This window comes from Scyliorhinus torazame, chromosome 2 (assembly GCF_047496885.1).
Source record: "Scyliorhinus torazame isolate Kashiwa2021f chromosome 2, sScyTor2.1, whole genome shotgun sequence".
Lineage (NCBI taxonomy): Eukaryota > Metazoa > Chordata > Chondrichthyes > Carcharhiniformes > Scyliorhinidae > Scyliorhinus > Scyliorhinus torazame.
Window position 1 is genome coordinate 305,397,273 of NC_092708.1, and position 22,761 is coordinate 305,420,033.

A 22,761-nucleotide genomic window follows, 5' to 3' on the forward strand; every position below is an offset into this window, starting at 1 on the left:
GAGGGTGTCTTCAAGTGTGTAGGGGGGTCCATGTCCCATCAAGGACTGTGCTGTGGTCATTCCTGCTAATATTGGAATGGGTAGAGGCATCTACTGCAGGTTTGTCTGTGGGGGTGAGGTCATCGCCTACCACAGGCCCAGCCTTGAAGCAATGTCCATCAGGGCTAGCTCAGCTCTGTCAGTTATGGTGTTACCATGGCACTCTTGGTGGTAAATATTGAAATGGCCCACCCAGAGTACATTCTGTGCCTTTGCTACCTTCAGCGCTTCTTCCAAATGATGTTCAACATGGAGGAGCACTGATTCATCAGCTGAGGGAGGGCAGAAGGTGGTAAATAGCAGGTAATGCCATGAAATTACATGAGATCTGGGGCGAGATTCTCCGACGCCCACCGGGTCAGAGAATCGCCGGGGGCTGGCGTGAATCCCGCCCCGCCGGTTGCCGAATTCTCCGGCACCGGATATTCGGCGGGGGCGGGAATCGCGCCGCTCCGGTTGCCCCCCCCCCCCCCCCCGGCGATTCTCCAGCCCGGATGGGCCGAAGTCCCGCTGCTGGAATGCCTTTCCCGCCAGCTGGCGGGGCGGAAATCAGTCCGGCGCGGGCCTAGCCCCTCAAGGTTAGGGCTCGGCCCCTCAAGATGCGGAGGATTCCGCACCTTTGGGGCGGCGCGATGCCGGACTGATTTGCGACGTTTTTGGCGCCGGTCGGCGGACATCGCGCTGATTACGGAGAATTGAGCCCCTGGAGTTGATGTTGAGGACTCCTAGGACACATCGTTATTACTATATATCACTGTATCACCACATCTGGTGGGTTTGTCCTATGGACAGGACATACGAAGGGATGGTATTGGTAAAGTGTCTGTGAGGTGTGACTATATACATAATTATAAAGTATGACCCAATGAATATGACTACATGAGTCTTTGGCCTGACTAGTCAGTGGGACAGCTCTCTCAATTTTGGCACAAAGTACTCATATGTTCACGAGGAGCACTTTCCATGGTCAACTGCATGTGCTTTTGTCAGGATGGAACATGGTGCCCAGGTTAATGCCAGGTCACTAGCCATTATTATCGTTTATCGTAGCATTTTTGATATGACTCAATTTGTTGAACTGAATTCTTACTGATCTGGAGACACCTATGGGCGAGAATGGTAAGGACGTCAGTTTTCCTCAGTTGGGTTGTTCAGACAATCTGATGGTTTCATGGCCACTGTTACAGATACTAGCCTTTTATTCCAGATTCATCTGAATCAACTGAATTTAGGTTCCCCACTGCCATGGTAATTTTTGGTCTCAGGTCCCAAGATTATTACTGCAGTAACAGCCATTGCCATCATTATACATTGACTGATGAAACTGATGTTACTTTGCAATTAACCAGAGGCATGAGAAAACCCAAAAACATGATTGTGACATTCACTGCCACGAGCAGAGCGATGTATAACTGGCCTTGTATTCCTGTGTTATTCCTCCTTCTGTTCTGCCACAAAACAGAAAGGCAAGGCAGTTCTCATCCTATCACTATTGATGAGTTTGGGGCAGAAATAGTAGTGGCGCAATAGTTGCCACAATGTACACCGACAACCAAAGGAAGCACAAAAGGGTGGAAATTCCCCTTCCAAGATCAAAGTGCTGTGGATGCTGGGAATCTAACATAAACATAAAGACTGAAAAACCTGTTACTACTCAGCAGGTCTGGCAACTACTGAGGAGAAAGGAGCAATTTTTTTTACAGCAGAAGTCCCACTGCAGGGGCAGAATACAAAGGGTGACCCCGCTTGCTGGGCCTTACTGCTGGGGTCCCCTCCTTGGACCAAAGAGACCCTCTAGAGGAGCCCTCCCCGATGCCCACTCAGAGATTGCCAGATGTTATGGTTTGTGGTGGCAGACACCATGGCCACTGGCAAAATACCCATGAAGGTGGGTGGTGGCCCTTAACTGGCTACTTGGGTGGTTCAGTGAGGAACCAGAGGATGGCTAGACTGCCATAATTCCTGACGCAAGAAAAATGACTTCGCAATGGGAAGATGTTGGGCGCTCACCGGAAACATTGCCTCTTCATTTTGCCAGCCTACCCATCTCGCAGCCCATCCTCAAAAGGCTGGTAAAATGCGGTCAATTGTTTCTGTCTGATGACCTTCTGTGAGCTACTGAAACATTGACTTTTGCCAGATGCTACCAGACCATTTCCCTTGCAGTGCTTAGCTCGGGCTCTTTAAATCTGTCATTAATAGCTCAGGCCCGAGCAACTTTGGCTGCCCAGAGTAGATGAATTGGCCATGACCATGCAGGAATATCAGGACATTGCTTGAAAGGTGTTCATACATTATTAAATGCAATTTTATGAAAAGAATCTGCCAGCTCTTGTTATCTGATGTGGCCAGAAAATTATGTGGGACTGTTTTCCACCCCAATTTTCCATCCATTTAGGATCAATTGCCTTTTCAGACAAGGGAAGCATAAAATTTAGGTCACTGTGGTTGATGATCTTTATTTTTCATCTTCTACCTCATATTAATTCATGTCGTCTGCAGACTTAGTTGAGGTTTCATAGATCTTGAATTCACCGTAACCCATATGTGTTCTATAATACTTTCCATTTGCTGTGAAACAGACTTTGAAGAGGTAAATGAAATGAAATGAAATGAAAAACACTTATTGTTACAAGTAGGCTTCAATGAAGTTACTGTGAAAAGCCCCTAGTCGCCACATTCCGGCGCCTGTTCGGGGCTTTTGCGACCTGAAACACTGGTAGTTCCTTGAGTACCACTGTATTCATATTCACACTCATCATTATCAAAGCTTTTAACTACATTATTAATGTCCAATAATTCAGCCACAAATTGTGATTTATTCCAAATAAGGATGATAAGGTGAAGGATAATATTAGAGTTGTTTCTTTTCTCAGTCTTACATTTATTTACAGAGAGAAATATTGTAAGCATATACTTCCTAACTTAACCACAGGACTGTTTCAGTGTCTCTTTATACTTCTTTTGAAGCACCCATTAATAATGAAATTCCCCTTTTAAAGGGGCATTGCAAACCCAGTGCAACAATGATAAACCCAAAACTTCAAAGGAATTGTAACAACTCAAATTCAAATAAGATTCCCAGGATTGATAATGAACTCCAGACCATGACCCACCACCCCCACAAACGAAATCCAAATGAATGCTCTGCACCTGCATATAATTGAACATAATCAATATACAATTAACAGATTGTATTATTTTATTGATGGTTCCTGTTATTCAAGTGGGATTTGAAAAAGCTTTGCAGGAATGATGACGGGTGGTACGATGGCATGATGGTATGCACTGCTGCCACACAGCGCCAGGGACCCTGGTTCAATTCCAGCTATGGGTCACTGTCTGTGGGGAGTTTATACGTTCTTCCCGTGTGCGTGGGTGTCGTCCGGGTGCTCCGTTTTCCTCCCACAGTCCAAAGGTGGGCAGTTCAGGTGGATCGGCTGTGCTAAATTTCCCCTTAGTGTAGCACAGTGGTTAGCACTGTTGCTTCACAGCACCAGGGTCCCAGTTCGATTCCTGGCTTGGGTCACTGTCTGTGCGGAGTCTGCACGTACTCCCCGTGTCTGCATGAGTTTCCTCCGGGCGTTCCGGCTTCCTCCCACAAGTTCCGAAATACATGTTTGTTAGTGAATTGGACATTCTGAACTTTCCCTCGGTGTACCAGAACAGGCGTCGTAGTGTGGCGACTAGGGAATTTTCACATTAACTTCATTGCACTGTTAATGTAAGCCAACCTGTGACACTAATAAAGACTATTATTAAAATGGTTAGGTGGGCTTAGTGGGTTACGGGATAGGGTGGGGGTTGAACCTCGGTAAGGAGCTCTTTCAGACTCAATGGGTCGAATGGCCTCCTTCTGCACTGTTGTGATTCTATGATTATAAATTCCTGCTTAAAGATTTTCTCCACATGTTAATCATTAAAGAAAACAGGAAAAGACTTGCATCTATATTGCACCTTTCACGACCTGAGGACATCACAAAGGGCATTAAGATGTTACATTGTAGGAAACAAAATAGTCCCCCGTGGGGAGGTAGGTGGTCCAGTGCCAACTCAACCATACAGCGTGGTGTAGGTCACTGACCTTCTTGTGGCACTGGGGTCGGTCCTCCTGCTCACACTTCCTGAGCTGACAGCCACTGACACTTCCTCCCAGCCAGCACTGGCTGCTCTGTGGCTCACCTTCTAGGATCCTCAGGGGAACAGGACATCCCTTCTGACATCGACCGCCTCCAGGAGCTTTCCCAGGTCTGCATCCCTGAATCATGGTGCCGATCGTCTCAGCGCCATTGCTGCAAACTGAATGGGGTTGGCTGTCCAAGAGCTGCTCTACCTTGTTAGCGGGGGACTGGGAGTGCAGTTTCCGTAAATCGGGTGGCGAACCATATTTTGCAGCATGAAGCCCATGGCCCTACTTAAGTTGACCAATTAACATTGGATTGCAGTGACGACCACGCTGGTGCGAGCACCGGGAAGCTCCCACACTTCGACATTTTTTCATTGAATCGCCCAAGAAGTAACCTGCTTGGGGTCAGATTGCTGGACAGCTGGGTGAGATCCGGAAAGCACCTTCTAGCATTGAGATCTGAAGCCACGATTACAAAAGCCTGAACCTGCATTGGTGGATCTCAGGCCCTGTGTTTGAGCATCCATTACAACATTCAGACACAGTAAGAAGTCTTACAACACCAGGTTAAAGTTCAACAGGTTTGTTTCGAATCACTAGCTTTCGGAGCGCAGCTCCTTCCTCAGGTGAATGAAGAGGTGGGTTCCACAAACACATATATAGACAAAGCCAATGATGCAAAATTATACTTTGAATGCATGTCTTTGCAGGTAAAGACTTAATTACTTGCAAAGACTCACATTCAAAGTATCATCTTGCATCATTGACCTTGTCTATATATGTGTTTGTGGAACCCACCTCGGCATTCACCTGATGAAGCAGCTGCGATCCGAAAGCTAGTGATGCAAAACAAACCGATTGGACTTCAACCTGGTTTTGTAAGACTTCCTACTATGCCCACCCCAGTCCAATGCCGGCATTTCCATATCATAACATTCAGACATTAGGTGGCTTCTGCATGGTTGTAATAGAAGCTGAGACAGTGGTCATCAGATGCTGCATCATGCTCAGATCCAGAGGTGCTGTGACTGAGTTGACCAGTTCATCCAAGCTGGAAAGATTAGGATCCGTGCTTTTCACAATGCCTTGGGAAAGCTAGAAGCAGCCAGCTCCATGCTCCTCGGAGGTGGTAACAGGATGTCTGGTAAGCCTGCCAATGTCCCAGTCGTCGCAATCTATATGTTCATCAGCATTGCCCTGCATACTGCTGCTCATCTGAGACCTTTCAGCCTAATTTCTTTGTGGTCTTTTCCTCCAGTGCACTGACACAGGTACTACCCTTAACCCTTTGGCCTGGCTGCAGCTTACCCATGCCGTATAACTTGCCACGGGCATAACCCGATTCTACACTACTCTCTGCATGTCGTGAACGGCCATTTTCCAAGCTGGCGGTTGTCACTGTGCGATCAACAAATGGAGCTTTTTCATCAGTGCTGTTGTGTTGCTTTCGTTCTTCCTTCTCAGGTTTCTTGCGCTGGTCAGCTGACATTTCTGGAGAGCCTGGAAGCAGAAAATCAAAAAAGGAAAACATTGAGTTGAAAGAATTGGGAAAAGTTGGAAAGCAAGAGGTCCATGATGACATCGTCAGCAGCTTCTTCACCATGTTATATTGCAGGATGAGGATAAGCTGGAAGTTAGGATGGGCGTTACGCAGGAAAATACTGTCATAACCCACCATCACTGCTCTCAGTGCACTGGCTCCATGATACAGGCAACCATCTCCTCCAAACAGTTCAGGAGATGCAAGTGTTCTTGTCCACCGCCATTGCTATCCTCTCACCCCCAACTCGACCCCCCACGACCTCTGTTCTTCTCTGCTCCCTGTAGTTATGAGTTACCGTGTCACCTTGTTCTATAAGATAGAAGAAAGAATTGTCAGTGAATGTGTTTCACTGTGTTTTGGAGAAGTGCATTTTACAGCGGGATAATTGGATATATGTGAAAGCAGCAAGAGGCGGGTCTGAGGTTGGCAGCATTGGTAGGTGTGCAAGGGTGAGGCTGAGCATCTAGAAGCTAGGCCTGAGTCCAGAGTGCCACCGACTGCTGATGGTCAGGTCACTGGGGGCTGTGCAGCATGAGCAGCAGGTGGTGCCATTTCCTTCTCCATGATTCTTAAATTTCTTTCCCCATCCCCGAATCTCATTGGTTAAGGAGATGCAGATCGTTTTTTAATGCAGCCCGTGCCTTAAGATGGCTTTAGCCTCTTTGCTGGCAAAATGAGCAGCCAGCCAGTGTTTTCTTCCAGTCTGCTACCCTAAATTTAGAATCTATACCATTGTCCCTTAGTGCATTCTTCCGCCTTTGCATTTATCTTAATTTGTTAATATCGTTAGTCTGAACGGAAGAGTCTTAAATATGCCACCTCTTGACATGTGGAAGGATAGTGTGGTCAGCCTATATTATCTCCATCACCTGGTATTTTTCCATTGACCTGCTTTCCGATTCAATTCGCATTTAGCATTTCTGCTCATAGGATCTTTGTAAAGAAGATATCTTCCTCTGAAAATGTCAGTTAAGAATGTTGGGTAAAAGCATACATTTTAACAAATCTATTCAGATAAAGACATTTATCTTTCTAATTTCAAGTGTTTCTCAGTGCTAAGAGTCTGCACACCAATATCCCAAATCATAGTTTCAAAAGACATGGGACGGGAACCTCCATCCCGCAGCTCCTGTTTTCTGGTGCGATGCGTCCCCGCCGGCAGTGGGATTCTCCGTCCCGGCTGCCGTCCAATGCGGTTTCCCAGTCGGGAAATCCGCGGGCGTGAGTGTGCTGCCGGTGAAACTAAGGATCCCGCTGATGGAGAACCCAGTCACTCTTGCTTTTCATTTGTGTTAATCATAGGAATAAATTATTCAACATCTGACTTTTTATGGTTAACTGTACATGCCACCTAAAATGCTAAAAAATGATTTATTTTTCAGCAGCACCTTTAGCATCGCAAAATATTCCAAGTGCTTAAACAGGAAGGGTACCTTTCACCTTTAAAGCTGTTTTCACTTGTTGGATGTTTGCTCTGTGGAATTGATGTAGCTGCAGCTGTACAGTATTGGATTCTCAATGTTCAAAGTGAAGGCCCATCTTTTAGTGACAGAACAATAAATGCTTTCAGTGAGGGTGTTTTATGTTTGTATTTGTAGGTATGTTTATAGTTGTAGCTTTACATTACCTTCTGTTAGTTTAAGCCTGTATTTTCTGGGCGGCATGGTGACCAGTGGCTAGCACTGCTGCCTCATGGCGCCAAGGACCCGGGTTCGAGCGGGGCCACAGGTCACTGTCTGTGTGGAGCTTGAACATTCTCCCCCTATCTGTTGGGTCTCACACCTATAACCCAAAAAGATGTGCAGGGTCGGTGGATTGGCCACGCCAAATTGCTCCTTAATTGGAAAAAAAGAATTAGGTACTCTAAATTTATATATTTTTAAAAAGTATGCATTTTCCACTGCTGCTTTGTATTCTGTTTTCTACAAGGGTAAACCTTGGACAAGTGCACATCTGGTATGAAGTTGGATATCTTAAATAAATGGGTCATTTTTGGGTTAATGTGTTGTCAGTAATGGATTGGTGTAAGGGTCGGCTCGGGCCTCAACCAGCGTTCGTTTTGCAGTGCATGGCTTGTCTGTTGCACTGCGTGGCCCCTTTAAGATTGCTGCGTTGCCGCAATTTCACACAGATTAAAAGACACATTGGTTGCTTGTGGCCTGTTTGTTTCACTCTGAGGCCCATTGTGGATTACTGCACAGCCACACACCCACACAGTTTACAGGGAACACTGGCCTCAGCTACTTACAATTAATATCCAGGATATAGATGAGAGAACTGAGTGCAATTTATACAAGTTTGCTGATGATACAAAGCTGGTGGGAGAATATTCTGTGAGGAGAATGCCAAGGGGCTAAAAAGAGATGCAGACAGGTTAAGTGAGTGGGCAGGAAATTGACAGATGGAGGATCACGTGATGCATTGTGAAATTATCCAATTTGACAGGAAAAATAGAAGTGTTTTTCTTTCAAGCTGAGAAACTGCTACATGTTGGTAAGCAGAGGGATTTGAGTGTCCTTGTAAAAGAATCACTTAAAGGGAATGTACAGGTTCATTCATTGCTGTGTGCTTTGACCAAAGACAGCGCCTAGCTCATTGTCCTGCTGACGCTCATTCTAAGCTGTTTTCCTGGTAGCTTTTATCAGTGGTTGTTTGTCATGGCCTTGCTCGTGAGGCAGGCAGGATGAGGAGACAGTTCCCAAACGTACATTAGCCAGTATGGGAATTGAACTTTTGCCATTGGTATTACTCTGAACTGGACACCAACCATCCAGGTTAACTGTCCCCCCCCCCCCCCCCCCCCTCCATAAAGATACAGCATGCAACTGGGAAAGTAAATTGTACGTCAGCCTTTATTAAAAAGGGATTAGAGTGTATGAGTGTCTTACTGCAATTGTATGGTTCATTGGCAAGACTACACCAGAAGCACTGAGTAAAGTTTGTAATCTCCTTATAAGGGAGAATGGCACTTGGCATTGAAGGAATGCAATGAAGGTCCATTAAATTGGTTCAGGAATAAGAGGAGTTGTCCTGCGAGGGAAGACTGAGTAAACCAGGCTTAATTTTTTTTTGGATAGTTTGAAGAAGAAGGGATATTCACATTGAAACATACAATTCTCGGCGAGCATTGCAAGATAATGGCTGAGAGATTGTTTCTCCTGGATGGGAAGGACCTAGGCGTGGAGTTAATCATCTGAGAATAAGGTGTCAATTCTTTAAGATTGAAATAAGGAGAAATACATTCACTAAGTGTATCGTGAATCTTTGGAATTCCTCATCGTGGAGGGCTCAGCTGTTGAGTATATTAATTGATAGATCTTTGGAAATCAATAGATATAGGGAGAGGGTGGGTATATAGAGTTAAGTTAGTAGTTCAGCCAGGAGATTAGTAAATGACCGAACAGGCTTGAGGAGCAATATGGGACACTCCTGTTCCTATGTCTTACCCTCTTACATCTCAGATCATTTCATATTGAATTTCTGCAAGAAACAACCTTCACAAGGTGTAGGGAGTAAACTGGACCCTAAGAAAAAAACTGAAATAGTATTTTCACAGAATACATCAGGTTTTAAAGGCAGAAATATTTTCTCAGAAATAAAAACACTTGCAAAGTGGCCTTTTCAATGATCATATTAGTTGCCATTGTTCACATACAGGGATTTCTGGATTGGATTCTGAGAACTCGTGGAAGTAGAAATTCTTGTTAGCAGCATCTTTCGGGAGAAAATTTCAAAATGCCTTTATTGCAAATCATTTTCTTTTATTCATTTACGAGATGTGGGCGTCATAGACTAGGCCAAAATTTGGTATCCTTCCCTAATTGCCCTTGTGAAAGTGGGATGAGTTGCCTTCTTGAACCGCTGAGTCCATGTGGTGTAGGTACATCCGCAATGCTGTTAGGGAGGGAGTTCCAGGATGCTGCCGTTTCATTCAAACTATGTTTGAAATATGTCTTTATTGTATCCTTCTTCAGTTAGCTGAATTCAAGCAGCTTTCTCTGAATCATTAACCTTTTAGAAAATCTATAACACTGTCCATGGTCTTGAATTTCTGAAACAATTGTTACATGCAAACCTACTTGTGTATTTAATTTTTCCATAATAACTAAGATTTGAATAACAGTGAGGCTATCACTGTTACAATGGAAGAATTCCGACAACTTCTGGAATATGTGCAAGTTCAAAATTAAATAAAGAAATTCAGAATTTTTTGGAGTTGCCCCTCCTGGATGAAGGTCACAACTGACATGTCACACAAACTACTTATACAGGTATTCTTGATTCAGGTATACTTTATTCGGATCAAATGTGTCACACAGATGCTGATGCAGTTAATTATTGCCACACAGATTAATACTTAAGCCTTAGTAAAACAGTTACACAGACTAATAATCAATAAGTGTCATACAGACATTAACTCAATAAGCGGTAACTGTTACTAAACTCACAAATTTAACTCAAACATCACCATAGGCAGAACGGCTGGCCAAGCTCTCCTGGAAGGATGCTTTACTGGTCACCGAGCCCCACCCGGGGTAATCTTCAGCTATGGCCGTTCCCAGATTTTCCACTGAAGTGGCTTCGGTTCCCTGCTTCTTTATACTTTCCGAAGGGTCGATGATGTCAGTTTTATGACCCTCTGGTTGCTGAGTTGTCTTTCACAGATCCAGTAAGCAAGCTCCATTTGTTCAGACAGGTCCCAGCAAATGCTAATGTTTGGTCAAGCCATAGCAACCGCTAATGTTTTATGGCCTGCAATTCGTCACACTTGTTTGTCTCTCATCCTGCCTCTGCCTTTACTCCCAGACCTTGGGCTGGATTCTTTGCACCCCAACGCCAAAATCGTGGCCGGCGCAGGGGAGGAGATACCATTTTTCCGCAAGGAATCGGGACCGGCGCCGGTTACCCGATTCTGCGGGCCCCGAAAAGCGGAGTACTCCGTCAATCTCCGCCACCGACTGGCCGAAGTCCCGAAAGTGTGGATCTAATATGGTCCAGCCAGTCAGAATACTCGCGTGGTGGCTGCGGACTCAGTCCATGGCCTCCCTGGTCGGGGGCGGGCTGATTGGAGGCCAAGGGTGGCCTTATAGGCGGCTGGGGAATATTTGTGCGGGGTTTGAGGGTCGGGCGGGCGGCCGATCGGGGGTTTCTTTTTTGAGTCCAGCTCCGTGGTCGAGTCCGCCATGGAGCACGGCGCCGCCGCCGGAGGCTGCGGCCTTGCGCATGCGCAGCCTCCGACCCGGACGTGCAGGGGCCCGTATCTGCAGCAAAAGCTGCTAGATCTATGCCGTATGTGCTAGCCCCCTGCAGGGCTAGGAATTTGTGTCCCTTTCATGCCAGCTTTTCTGGTGTGAAACTCCACCGTTTTGACACCGGCATGGGGACATAGTCCCAATAATAGAGAATCCAGCCACTTGTTCCTCTGGTATCTTGAGCTGCTAACAATCTCTTTTTAAGCCAGGGGCCTCCTGCTGTCTTGTTTCCTGTTATAGAAACTGCATTCCCAGAAAGTCTCCAGAAAGCATCTGTGGTTTATTGAGTATCTTTGTTACTTGACCACATTTCCCATCAGGCTACAGTGTCTCTTGTAGTTTGGCTATATTTCCCAGTCAGCCGAGGGCCAGGGCTACATCCCGCCTCCCATTTGATCCGTTCACCCAGGTTTCTGGGTACTGGATCACTTATTTGGTCTTTCTTCTGCATAGGTTCACCTGACCGTGATTTCTGTTGGATTTTGCATCCCATTTGTGGCTTCAAAAAAAGTTTAAAAATCAAAACAAAATTCAATTAAAATCTCACATTTAAAACATCATGACATTCGATTTTTTTTTTTTGTTTAAACTGCATCATTGCATTTATATGGATTATTAAAGTAAGGTATCTTTTTCTTCAATCTCCATTCGAATGCATTCATAGTTAACATCCACTGTATTTCTCTTTTCCTTCTTTGTAGCATAATGGTTACAATTTACTGATATATCATTCTTAACATCATCAGTATTATCACAAAATAAGATGGCAGTCCGACCCATGAGTGTATTTGTACATTATCTCCCCAGTTACATTTGTAGCCCCATCATGTAGTTAATTTCCTTATCAATCCTCTTAATCTCTTGTTTTACTCGCACGTATGCTTCGAGCACTTCTTCTACAATGCCTCATCTTTTCCTCATTTTTGTTTCCTTCTTATCACTTACACCTACCTCCTGTCCCAGTAAAGTACCCGTCAACTTATCATATAATTGTCTTCATCTTGCGGGGTACCACATATTCAAAACAACTGGCACCAATTTATGTTGAACATTATCGTACAAAGTTAAATCTGTCTCCCCTAATACTAATCCATTTTCAGGTCCTTCTACTTGCTCAGAGCATATCAATTTTAATTTTGGGATTTCAGTAGCGCTGATCATTGTCATGATCTGTACTTGTGATGTGGGGTTGGACTGGGGTGGGCACAGTAAGGAGTCTTACAACAACAGGTTAAAGTCCAACAGGTTTGTTTGGAATCACTAGCTTTTGGAGCGTTGATCCTTCATCAGGTGAGGAAGCGTTGCTCCTTCATCACCTGAAACATACCTGTCTAGTTCCCCTAGGGTTTTCACGAAATGGCAGATGGAATTTAACCCGGCAAATGCGAGGCAATGTATTTTGGTAGATCCAATTCAGGTGGGAGCTATAAAATAAATGGCAGAACCATCAGGAGCATACAGACACAGAGAGATCTGGGTGTGCAGGTCCACAGATCCTTAAAAGTGGCTGCACAGGTGGAAATGGTGGTAAAGAAAGTATATGGCATGCTTGCCTTCAAAGGACGGGGTATCGAGTATAAAAGCTCAAAAATTCTGTTGCAGTTATATAGAACATTGGTGAGGCCACATTTGGAATACTGTGTCCAATTCTGATCACCGCACTACCAGAAGGACATGGAGGCTTTGGAGAGAGTACAGAAAAGGTTTATCAGGATGTTGCCTGGTATGGAGGGTATTAGCTATGAGGAAAGATTGAATAAACTGGGATTGTTCTCCCTAGGGAGACGTGTAGTGATCTCTGTATATCAATATACATGATCTATGTATGTAAAACTAGTACAGTAAATTCAACACTAGGGGCAAAATTCTCCGGAAACGGCGCGATGTCCGCCGACTGGCGCACAAAAAGGTGCAAATCAGACAGGCATCGCGCCGCCCCAAAGGTGCGGAATGCTCCGCATCTTTGGGGGCCGAGCCCCAACCTTGAGGGGCTAGGTCGGCGCCGGACGAATTTCCGCCCCGCCAGCTGGCGGAAAAGGCCTTTGGTGCCCCACCAGCTGGCGTGGAAATGACATCTTCGGGCGGCGCATTGCATAAATATCTGTGTGGCGCATTCCACAAATGAAAGGTGAATAGTCCCAGTTCCCTTCCCAGTTCATTTTACGTTTCCTGGTAACACATTCCACCTGGTGCCAGGGCCAGGGATGTCTCGGATCGTGTCTTCAGGATCCTTAAGGGGGAGGGTGAGCAGCCAGAAGTCGTGGTGCACATTGGTACCAACGACATAGGTAGGAAAAGGGGTGTGGAGGTAATAAATAAGTTTAGGGAGTTAGGCTGGAAGTTAAAAGCCAGGACAGACAGAGTTGTCATCTCTGGTTTGTTGCCGGTGCCACGTGATAGCGAGGCTAGGAATAGGGAGAGAGTGCAGTTGAACACGTGGCTGCAGGACTGGTGTAGGAGGGAGGGCTTCAGGTATTTGGATAATTGGAGCGCATTCTGGGGAAGGTGGGACCTGTACAAGCAGGACGGGTTGCATCTGAACCAGAGGGGCACCAATATCCTGGGAGGGAGGTTTTCTAATACTCTTCGGGAGGGTTTAAACTAATTTGGCAGGGGAATGGGAACCGGATTTGTAGTCCAGCAACTAAGGTAGCCGATATTCAGGACGCCAAAGCGTGTAATGAGGCAGTGGGGAAGGGAACACTGACAAAGGAGAGTACTTGCAGGCACGGAGATGGGTTGAAGTGTGTATACTTCAACGCAAGAAGCATCAGGAATAAGGTGGGTGAACTTAAGGCATGGATCGGTACTTGGGACTACGATGTGGTGGCCATCACGGAAACTTGGATAGAAGAGGGGCAGAAATGGTTGTTGGAGGTCCCTGGTTATAGATGTTTCAATAAGATTAGGGAGGGTGGTAAAAGAGGTGGGGAGGTGGCATTATTAATTAGAGATAGTATAACAGCTGCAGAAAGGCAGTTCGAGGAGAATCAGCCTACTGAGGTAGTATGGGTTGAAGTCAGAAATAGGAAAGGAGCAGTCACCTTGTTAGGAGTTTTCTATAGGCCCCCCAATAGTAGCAGAGATGTGGAGGAACAGATTGGGAAACAGATTTTGGAAAGGTGCAGAAGTCATAGGGTAGTAGTCATGGGCAACTTTAACTTCCCAAATATTGAGTGGAAACTCTTTAGATCAAATAGTTTGGATGGGGTGGTGTTTGTGCAGTGTGTCCAGGAAGCTTTTCTAACACAGTATGTAGATTGTCCGACCAGAGGAGGGGCAATATTGGATTTAGTACTTGGTAATGAACCAGGGCAAGTGATAGATTTGTTAGTGGGGGAACATTTTGGAGATAGTGACCACAATTCTGTGACTTTCACTTTAGTAATGGAGAGGGATAGGTACGTGCAACAGGGCAAGGTTTATAATTGGGGGACGGGTAAATACGATGTTGTCAGACAAGAATTGAAGTGCATAAGTTGGGAACATAGGCTGGCAGGGAAGGACACAAGTGAAATGTGGAACTTGTTCAAGGAACAGGTGCTACGTGTCCTTGATATGTATGTCCCTGTCAGGCAGGGAAGAGATGGTCGAGTGAGGGAACCATGGTTGACAAGAGAGGTTGAATGTCTTGTTAAGAGGAAAAAGGTGACTTATGTAAGGCTGAGGAAACAAGGTTCAGACAGGGCATTGGAGGGATACAAGATAGCCAGGAGGGAACTGAAGAAAGGGATTAGGAGAGCTAAGAGAGGGCATGAACAATCTTTGGCGGGTAGGATCAAGGAAATCCCCAAGGCCTTTTACACATATGTGAGAAATATGAGAATGACTAGAACGAGGGTAGGTCCGATCAAGGACAGTAGCGGGAGATTGTGTATTGAGTCTGAAGAGATAGGAGAGGTCTTGAACGAGTACTTTTCTTCTGTATTTACAAATGAGAGGGGCGATATTGCTGGAGAGGACAGTGTGAAACAGATTGGTAAGCTCGAGGAAATACTTGTTAGGAAGGAAGATGTGTTGGGCATTTTGAAAAACTTGAGGATAGACAAGTCCCCCGGGCCTGACGGGATATATCCAAGGATTCTATGGGAAGCAAGAGATGAAATTGCAGAGCCGTTGGCAATGATCTTTTCGTCCTCACTGTCAACAGGGGTGGTACTAGGGAATTGGAGAGTGGCGAATGTCGTGCCCCTGTTCAAAAAAGGGTGTAGGGATAACCCTGGGAATTACAGGCCAGTTAGTCTTACTTCGGTGGTAGGCAAAGTAATGGAAAGGGAACTGAAGGATAGGATTTCTGAGCATCTGGAAAGACACTGCTTGATTAGGGATAGTCAGCACGGATTTGTGAGGGGTAGGTCTTGCCTTACAAATCTTATTGAATACTTTGAGGAGGTGACCAAACATGTGGATGAAGGTAAAGCAGTGGATGTAGTGTACATGGATTTTAGTAAGGCATTTGATAAAGGTCCCCATGGTAGGCTTATGCAGAAAGTAAGGAGGCATGGGATAGTGGGAAACTTGGCCAGTTGGATAACAAACTGGCTAACCGATAGAAGTCAGAGAGTGGTGGTGGATGGCAAATATTCAGCCTGGATCCCAGTTACCAGTGGCGTACCGCAGGGATCAGTTCTGGGTCCTCTGCTGTTTGTGATTTTCATTAATGACTTGGATGAGGGAGTTGAAGGGTGGGTCAGTAAATTTGCAGACAATACGAAGATTGGTGGAGTTGTGGATAGTAAGGAGGGCTGTTGTCGGCTGCAAAGAGACGTAGATAGGATGCAGAGCTGGGCTGAGAAGTGGCAGATGGAGTTTAACCCTGAAAAGTGTGAGGTTGTCCATTTTGGAAGGACAAATATGAATGTGGAATACAGGGTTAACGGTAGAGTTCTTGGCAATGTGGAGGAGCAGAGAGATCTTGGGGTCTATGTTCATACATCTTTGAAAGTTGCCACTCAAGTGGATAGAGCTGTGAAGAAGGCCTATGGTGTGCTCGCGTTCATTAACAGAGGGATTGAATTTAAGAGCCGTGAGGTGATGATGCAGCTGTACAAAACTTTGGTAAGGCCACATTTGGAGTACTGTGTACAGTTCTGGTCGCCTCATTTTAGGAAGGATGTGGAAGCTTTGGAAAAGGTGCAAAGAAGATTTACCAGGATGTTGCCTGGAATGGAGAGTAGGTCTTACGAGGAAAGGTTGAGGGTGCTACGCCTTTTCTCATTAGAACGGAGAAGGATGAGGGGCGACTTGATAGAGGTTTATAAGATGATCAGGGGAATAGATAGAGTAGACAGTCAGAGACTTTTTCCCCGGGTGGAACAAACCATTACAAGGGGACATAAATTTAAGGTGAAAGGTGGAAGATATAGGAGGGATATCAGAGGTAGGTTCTTTACCCAGAGAGTAGTGGGGGCATGGAATGCACTGCCTGTGGAAGTAGTTGAGTCGGAAACATTAGGGACCTTCAAGCAGCTATTGGATAGGTACATGGATTACGGTAAAATGATATAGTGTAGATTTATTTGTTCTCAAGGGCAGCACGGTAGCATTGTGGATTCCACAATTGCTTCACAGCTCCAGGGTCCCATGTTCGATTCCGGCTTGGGTCACTGTCTGTGCGGAGTCTGCACGTCCTCCCCGTGTCTGCGTGGGTTTCCTCCGGGTGCTCCGGTTTCCTCCCACAATCCAAAGATGTGCGGGTTAGGTGAATTGGCCAATGATAAATTGCCCTTAATGTCCAAATTGCCCTTGGTGTTGGGTGGAGGTGTTGAGTTTGGGTAGGGTGCTCTTTCCAGGAGACGGTGCAGACTCAAAGGGCCGAATGGCCTCCTTCTGCACTGTAAATTCAATGATAATCTATGATTAATCTAGGACAAAGGTTCGGCACAACATCGTGGGCCGAAGGGCCTGTTCTGTGCTGTATTTTCTATGTTCTATGTTCTATGTTCTTCCCAAATGATATATACACTTAACACATCCTGAATCAAGTTTGGTTTTATGTGAAGTTGCGCAGGCCAATGGTTGTCTCCTATCTCTTACGATCCATCAGTGAAGCTGTGGATGAACATGGCCACGAGATTTGTTGCAACTTTGGGAGTCCAGATGGTCACAGTGTCCAGGATCAGTAAATATCCTTTCCAATTCATCTTTCCTCATTTATGCTTCAAATCTGTGTGGATCAAGGTAGTACCTGCTATTTTTTACACTTTATTTACACCTTTGCAGTGTTGATACTTGTGGGAACAGCTCTACCCATCTGCTGAAAGTATCATTGATTACTAGGATATATTTAAATCCCCCCCTTACATGACAAAGGTCCCACATAATCAATTTGTAAATTTGTCCAGAGTCACTCTATGGGCCCGGTTTGTCCGAACTCTCTTTCATGAGCATAGCGATCGGGGATGTATACCGCACATAGCAAACAATTTTCAATGCGGTGTTTTATATCTTCATCCAACTTTAGCCGCCAACATGAGTTTTTAATTCTTTCCACAGTAGTTTTTATTCCCTAATGACCTTGACATGGATAAATCACCTGGTTACAATCTTGGGTTGGTACCATGTATCGTCATCTTTATAATTAGTCTGTCTTTGACTTGTAGCTTGTTTTTCCACTTACTGTATGATGATGGGAACGGGTCTGATCCTTCGCTAATCTATTTCAAACCATCATCTTGGCTTTGTGATTGAATCAGTTTAGTCTGACATACCTGGACAGCACTTATTTCCTCGGTCATTGGGAGATCCAAGGAATGCCTTCCCTGGCGCCTTGTTTAGCTAACCCGTCTGCTCTTATGTTGCCTGATGCAGAGGATTGATGGTGAGTTGTTACCTTATTACCCCATACTCATTTCCTTGGGCTTTCTCGATTATATATTTTAATAATGGTGCTGATGGGAGAGGCTTTCCATCAGCTGACACAAATCCTCCAGCTTCCCAGACCAGCAAAAAGCCAGTCAGGCTGTTACACACAAACATGCTTGTTGCACGATCAATTGCACAAAGACTAAAGTTGGGTACAACTGTGGCTTTATTAGTCAGATGCGTGGCCTCCTTCTGCAGCTGGCAAAATGGCAGGGCACTGGAGGTCATACATATTTATACAGTTCTCCGTGGGCGGAGCCAGCCGGCAGGAGCTACCAGCGAACCAGTAGTGCAGGTCCTACCTTACATATCCTATTACAGTGGTTCACCACATTCACCCCCTGTTAAAAATGAGTCCGGCGGGGGTGACGTGAAACTATATGCAATTAGTGCAATTATGTACAGTGGTAGGGAAAGAAAAGTCCATGTTGACGGTCCGGAGTCCGTCAAAGTTTCAGCCGGCCCGGTGCTTTGGTGCTTCGTTGGAATATTGGCGGCGAAGTCGGTGGTGGAGGTGGCACCGATGGCGGTGGTGGTGGTCCTGATGCTGGCCAGTCATCGGGGAACTCCGGGATCGTGCCAAAGTCCTCTTCGTCCTCTAGTGTGGAAAAGGGGAGGGGGGTGGTGGTCTGGTGGGGTCAATATTGGCGGCGTGGTGGGAGGTGGGGGGGGCGCATTGGTGGGTGTGTGTGTTCGGGTGGAACCTGACAGTACCAGGTCCCTGAGTGAGACAGTATCTTGGCGGCCGTCGGGGAACTCAACGTAGGCATATTGAGGGTTGGCGTGGAGCAGGTGAACCCTGTCCATGAAGGGGTCCGTCTTGTGGAGTCGGACGTGCCTAAGGAGAAGGACCAGTCCTGGAGCAGCGAGTCAAGTCGGGAGCGACACCCCGGATGTGGACTTCCTGGGGAAGGTAAAAACACGTTCATGGTGTGTGTTATTAGTGGCGGTGCACAATAGTGACCAGATGGAGTGCAGAGCGTCAGGGAGGACCTCCTGCCAGCGAGAGGCTGTGAGGTTCCTGGACCGTAGAGCCTGCTGGACGGCCCTCCAAACCGTCCCATTCTCCCGTTCTACTTGCCCGTTTCCCCGGGGGTTGTAGCTGGTTGTCCTGCTGGAGGCTATACCCCTGCTGAGCAGGAACTGACGCAGCTCATCGCTCATGAATGAGGATTCCATGCCACTGTGGATGTAGGCGGGGAAACCGAACAGAGCGAAGATGGTGCTGAGGGCCTTGATGACTGTGGCAGACGATATATCGGGGCATGGGATGGCGAAGGGGAATCTGGAGTACTCATCGACCACACTGAGAATGTACGTGTTACGTTCGGTGGAGGGGAGGGGCCCTTTGAAATCCACGCTGAGGCGTTCAAAGGGGCGGGAAGCCTTCACCAGGCACGTACGGTCCGGCCGGTAGAAGTGCGGCTTGCACTCCGCACAGACCTGGCAGTCCCTGGTGACTCATTACTTCCTCGACGGAGTAGGGCAGAGTGCGAGCTTTGACCAGATGGTACAATCGAGTGACCCCTGGGTGACAAAGGCTGTCGTGTAGAGCCCAGAGTTGGTCCACTTGTGCGCTGGCACATGTACCTCGGGAGAGGGCGTCTGGGGGCTCGTCGAATTTACTGGGTCGATACAAGATCTCGTAATTATAGGTGGAGAGCTCGATTCTCCACCGCAAGATTTTATCATTTTTGATCTTGCCCCGCTGTGTGTTATTGAACATGAAGGCTACTGACCGTTGGTCCGTAAGGAGAGTGAATCTCTTACCGGCCAGGTAATGCCTCCAATGCCGCACCGCTTCAACGATAACTTGGGCCTCCTTCTCAACGGACGAGTGTCGAATTTCAGAGGCATGAAGGGTGCGGGAAAAGAATGCCACAGGTCTGCCTGCCTGATTTAGACTGGCGGCAAGGGCGACGTCAGAAGCGTCGCTTTCTACTTGGAAAGGCAGTGACTCGTCCACTGCACGCATCCCGACCTTGGCGATGTCTGCTCTGATGCGGGCGAAAGCATGTTGTGCCTCGGCCGCAAGGGGGAATTGGGTGGACTGAATGAATGGGCTGGCCTTGTCCGCATAGTTTGGGACTCACTGAGCGTAGTAGGAAAAGAACCCCAGGCAGCGTTTGAGGGCCTTGGGGCAGTGGGGGAGGGGAAGTTCCATGAGGGGGTGCATGCGCTCGGGGTCGGGCCCGAGAAGTCCGTTTTGGACTATATAGACATAGACATAGACACAGACATAGAACATACAGTGCAGAAGGAGACCATTCGGTCCATCGAGTCTGCACCGACCCACATCAGCCCTCACTTCCACCCTATCCCCGTAACCCAATAACCCCTCCTAACCTTTTTGGCACTAAGGGCAATTTAGCATGCCAATCCACCTATATAGCCGAGAATGGCTCACCGGGTTGTGCTGAACACACACTTCTCTTTGTTGTAGGTCAGATTGAGAAGAGTGGCAGTGCAAAGGAATTTATCGAGGTTGGCATCGTGGTCCTGTTGGTCATGGCCGCAGATGGTGACATTATCTAAGTACGGAAAGGTGGCCCGCAAACCGTACTGGTCGACCATTCGGTCCATCTCTCTTTGGAAGACCGAGACCCCATTTGTGACACCGAAAGGGACCCTAAGGAAGTGGTAGAGGCAACCGTCCGCCTCGAAGACAGTGTATGGCCGGTCCGACTTCCGGATGGGGAGCTGGTGATCGGCGGATTTCAGGTCAATTGTTGAGAAGACCCGGTACTGCGCAATCTGATTGACCATATCAGATATGCGTGGGAGGGGGTACGCGTCGAGCTGCGTGTACCGATTGATGCTCTGGCTGTAGTCCACGACCATCCTGTGTTTCTCCCCAGTTTTAACCACTACCACTTGGGCTCTCCTGGGGCTGTTGCTAGCCTCGATAATACCCTCCTTCAGCAGCCGCTGGACTTCGGACCTGATGAAGGTCTTGTCCTGGGTGCTGTACCATCTGCTCCTAGTGGCAACGGGCTTGCAATCCACAGTTAGATTGGCAAAAAGGGAGGGGGGATCGACCTTGAGGGTCGCGAGGCCGCAAACGGTAAGGGGGGGTAAGGGCCCACTGAATTTGAGGGTGAGGCTCTGGAGGTTGCACTGGAAGTCCAGGCCCAACAGGAGTGCAGCGCAGAGATTAGGAAGGACATAGAGGCGGAGTTTTCTAAATTCTACACCCTGGACCATGAGGGTGACTGTACAAAAGCGTCGGATCGGGACGGAGTGGGATCCGGAGGCTAGGGAGATCCTTTGATTGGCAGGGTGGACCGCGAGGGAGCAGCGCCTTATTGTATCTGGGTGAACGAAGCTTTCGGTGCTCCCGGAGCCCAGCAGGCAGGAGGTCACGTGGCCGTTGATTTTAACCGTCGTCGACGCGGTGGCCAGGTTGTGCGGGCGAGATTGGTCCAGCGTCATTGAAGCGAGCTGCGGGTAGCCATCGGATGCTTCGGGTTGCGAGCGTGTGCGGTTCCGATGTCGGGATGTCCGGAGACCCTGTGTGGGACAAGATGGCGACGCCCATGGTGCGCACATTGTGGTGTCGGGACAAGATGGCAGCGCCCATGGTGCGCACATTGCGGGGTCGAGCCAAGATGGCGGCACCCATGGTGCGCACATTGTGGGGTCGGGACAAGATGGCGGCGTCCATTGGTTGCACATGGACCCGGGAGGAGAAGATGGCGGCTCCCATTGTGCATCTGGTGTGGGGGAGGGGGTAATAGGGGGCGCGATCGCAGGGACTGCGCGGGCCTGGCACACAGCCGCGAAGTGGCCCTTCTTACTGCAGGATTTACAAATGGCAGTGCGGGCCGGGCAGTGTTGGCGGGGGTGCTTCTGCTGACCACAGATGTAGCAGCGGGGACCCCCGGGGTGCGCGGATCGGCGTGCGACGCAGGCGTATTGCGAAGGCAGGGCCCCGGCTCAGGAGGTCGTCGGCGGGGTCCAGGAGGGGTAGGAAGGAGTAGAAGGGTGGGCAGCGCGGCGGGAGGGGTACGATTGTACGTTACGGGATGCGACCGTCATGGAGAGCGCCAAGGTTTTCATCTGCGCCAGTTCGAGCGTGGCCCCTTCCAGTAATCATTCTCGGATGCGGTCCGACGCAATCCCCGTCACGAAAGCATCGCGCATGAGGAGACTTGCGTGTTCGGCGGTCGTAACGGCCTGACAGTCACAGTCCCGGACGAGTGGGATTAAGACCCGCCAGAAGTCTTCGATGGACTCACCAGGTAGTTGCGAGCAGGTGGCGAGTACATGCCTGGCGAAGAGCGTGTTCGCCTTCTGAGCACAGTGTTCTTTGAGAAGTTCCATTGCTTTTGTGTAACTCGTGGCATCTAGGATCAACGGGAACACGCTGGAGCTCAGTCTGGAGTACAGGACGTTTATCTTCTGAGCCTCCGTTGGCGCTGGGTCCGCTGCGTTGATGTAGGCCTCAAAACATGCTAGCCAGTGAGAAAAGTCTTTCCTGGCATCGGGCGAGTGCGGATCCAGCTGCAGGCGATCGGGTTTAATTCTGATATCCATTTTGTGGAAAATCTGACTGTAATAAATTAATGCACGATCAATTGCACAAAGACTAAAGTTGGGTACAACTGTGGCTTTATTACAGTCAGATGTGTGGCCTCCTGCTGCAGCTGGCGAAATGGCAGGGCACTGGAGGTCATACATATTTATACAGTTGTCCGTGGGCGGAGCCAGCCGGCAGGAGCTGTAGTGCAGGTCCTACCTTACATCTCCTAATACAGTGGTTTACCACAATGCTGTCTGAATAAATGTCAAATGGTGGAGAAAAATGTCTGGGTAGGTGACGACATATGTTACTGCTGTTAATTAAGCACTCTGAGCACTCACGGTACTGGGCAGGTTGAATGATATTTTCTCCAGCACCTGACCATGATTGTTTTTCATATAAATGCCACATCCCG

The 22,761-nt window shown here is 47.6% G+C and overlaps 1 long non-coding RNA gene across 1 annotated transcript in view; it reads left to right on the forward strand.

Annotated features, from left to right (window-relative positions):
• The window catches only part of LOC140407889 (uncharacterized), a 56,154-nt gene extending 48,536 nt beyond the window's left edge, over window positions 1-7,618 (forward strand). Inside the window, exon 3 of the long non-coding RNA XR_011939864.1 lies at window positions 5,630-7,618. This is a non-coding gene — a long non-coding RNA (uncharacterized lncRNA). The remainder of the gene's footprint in view (window positions 1-5,629) is intronic.
• The last annotated feature ends 15,143 nt before the right edge of the window (window positions 7,619-22,761 follow it).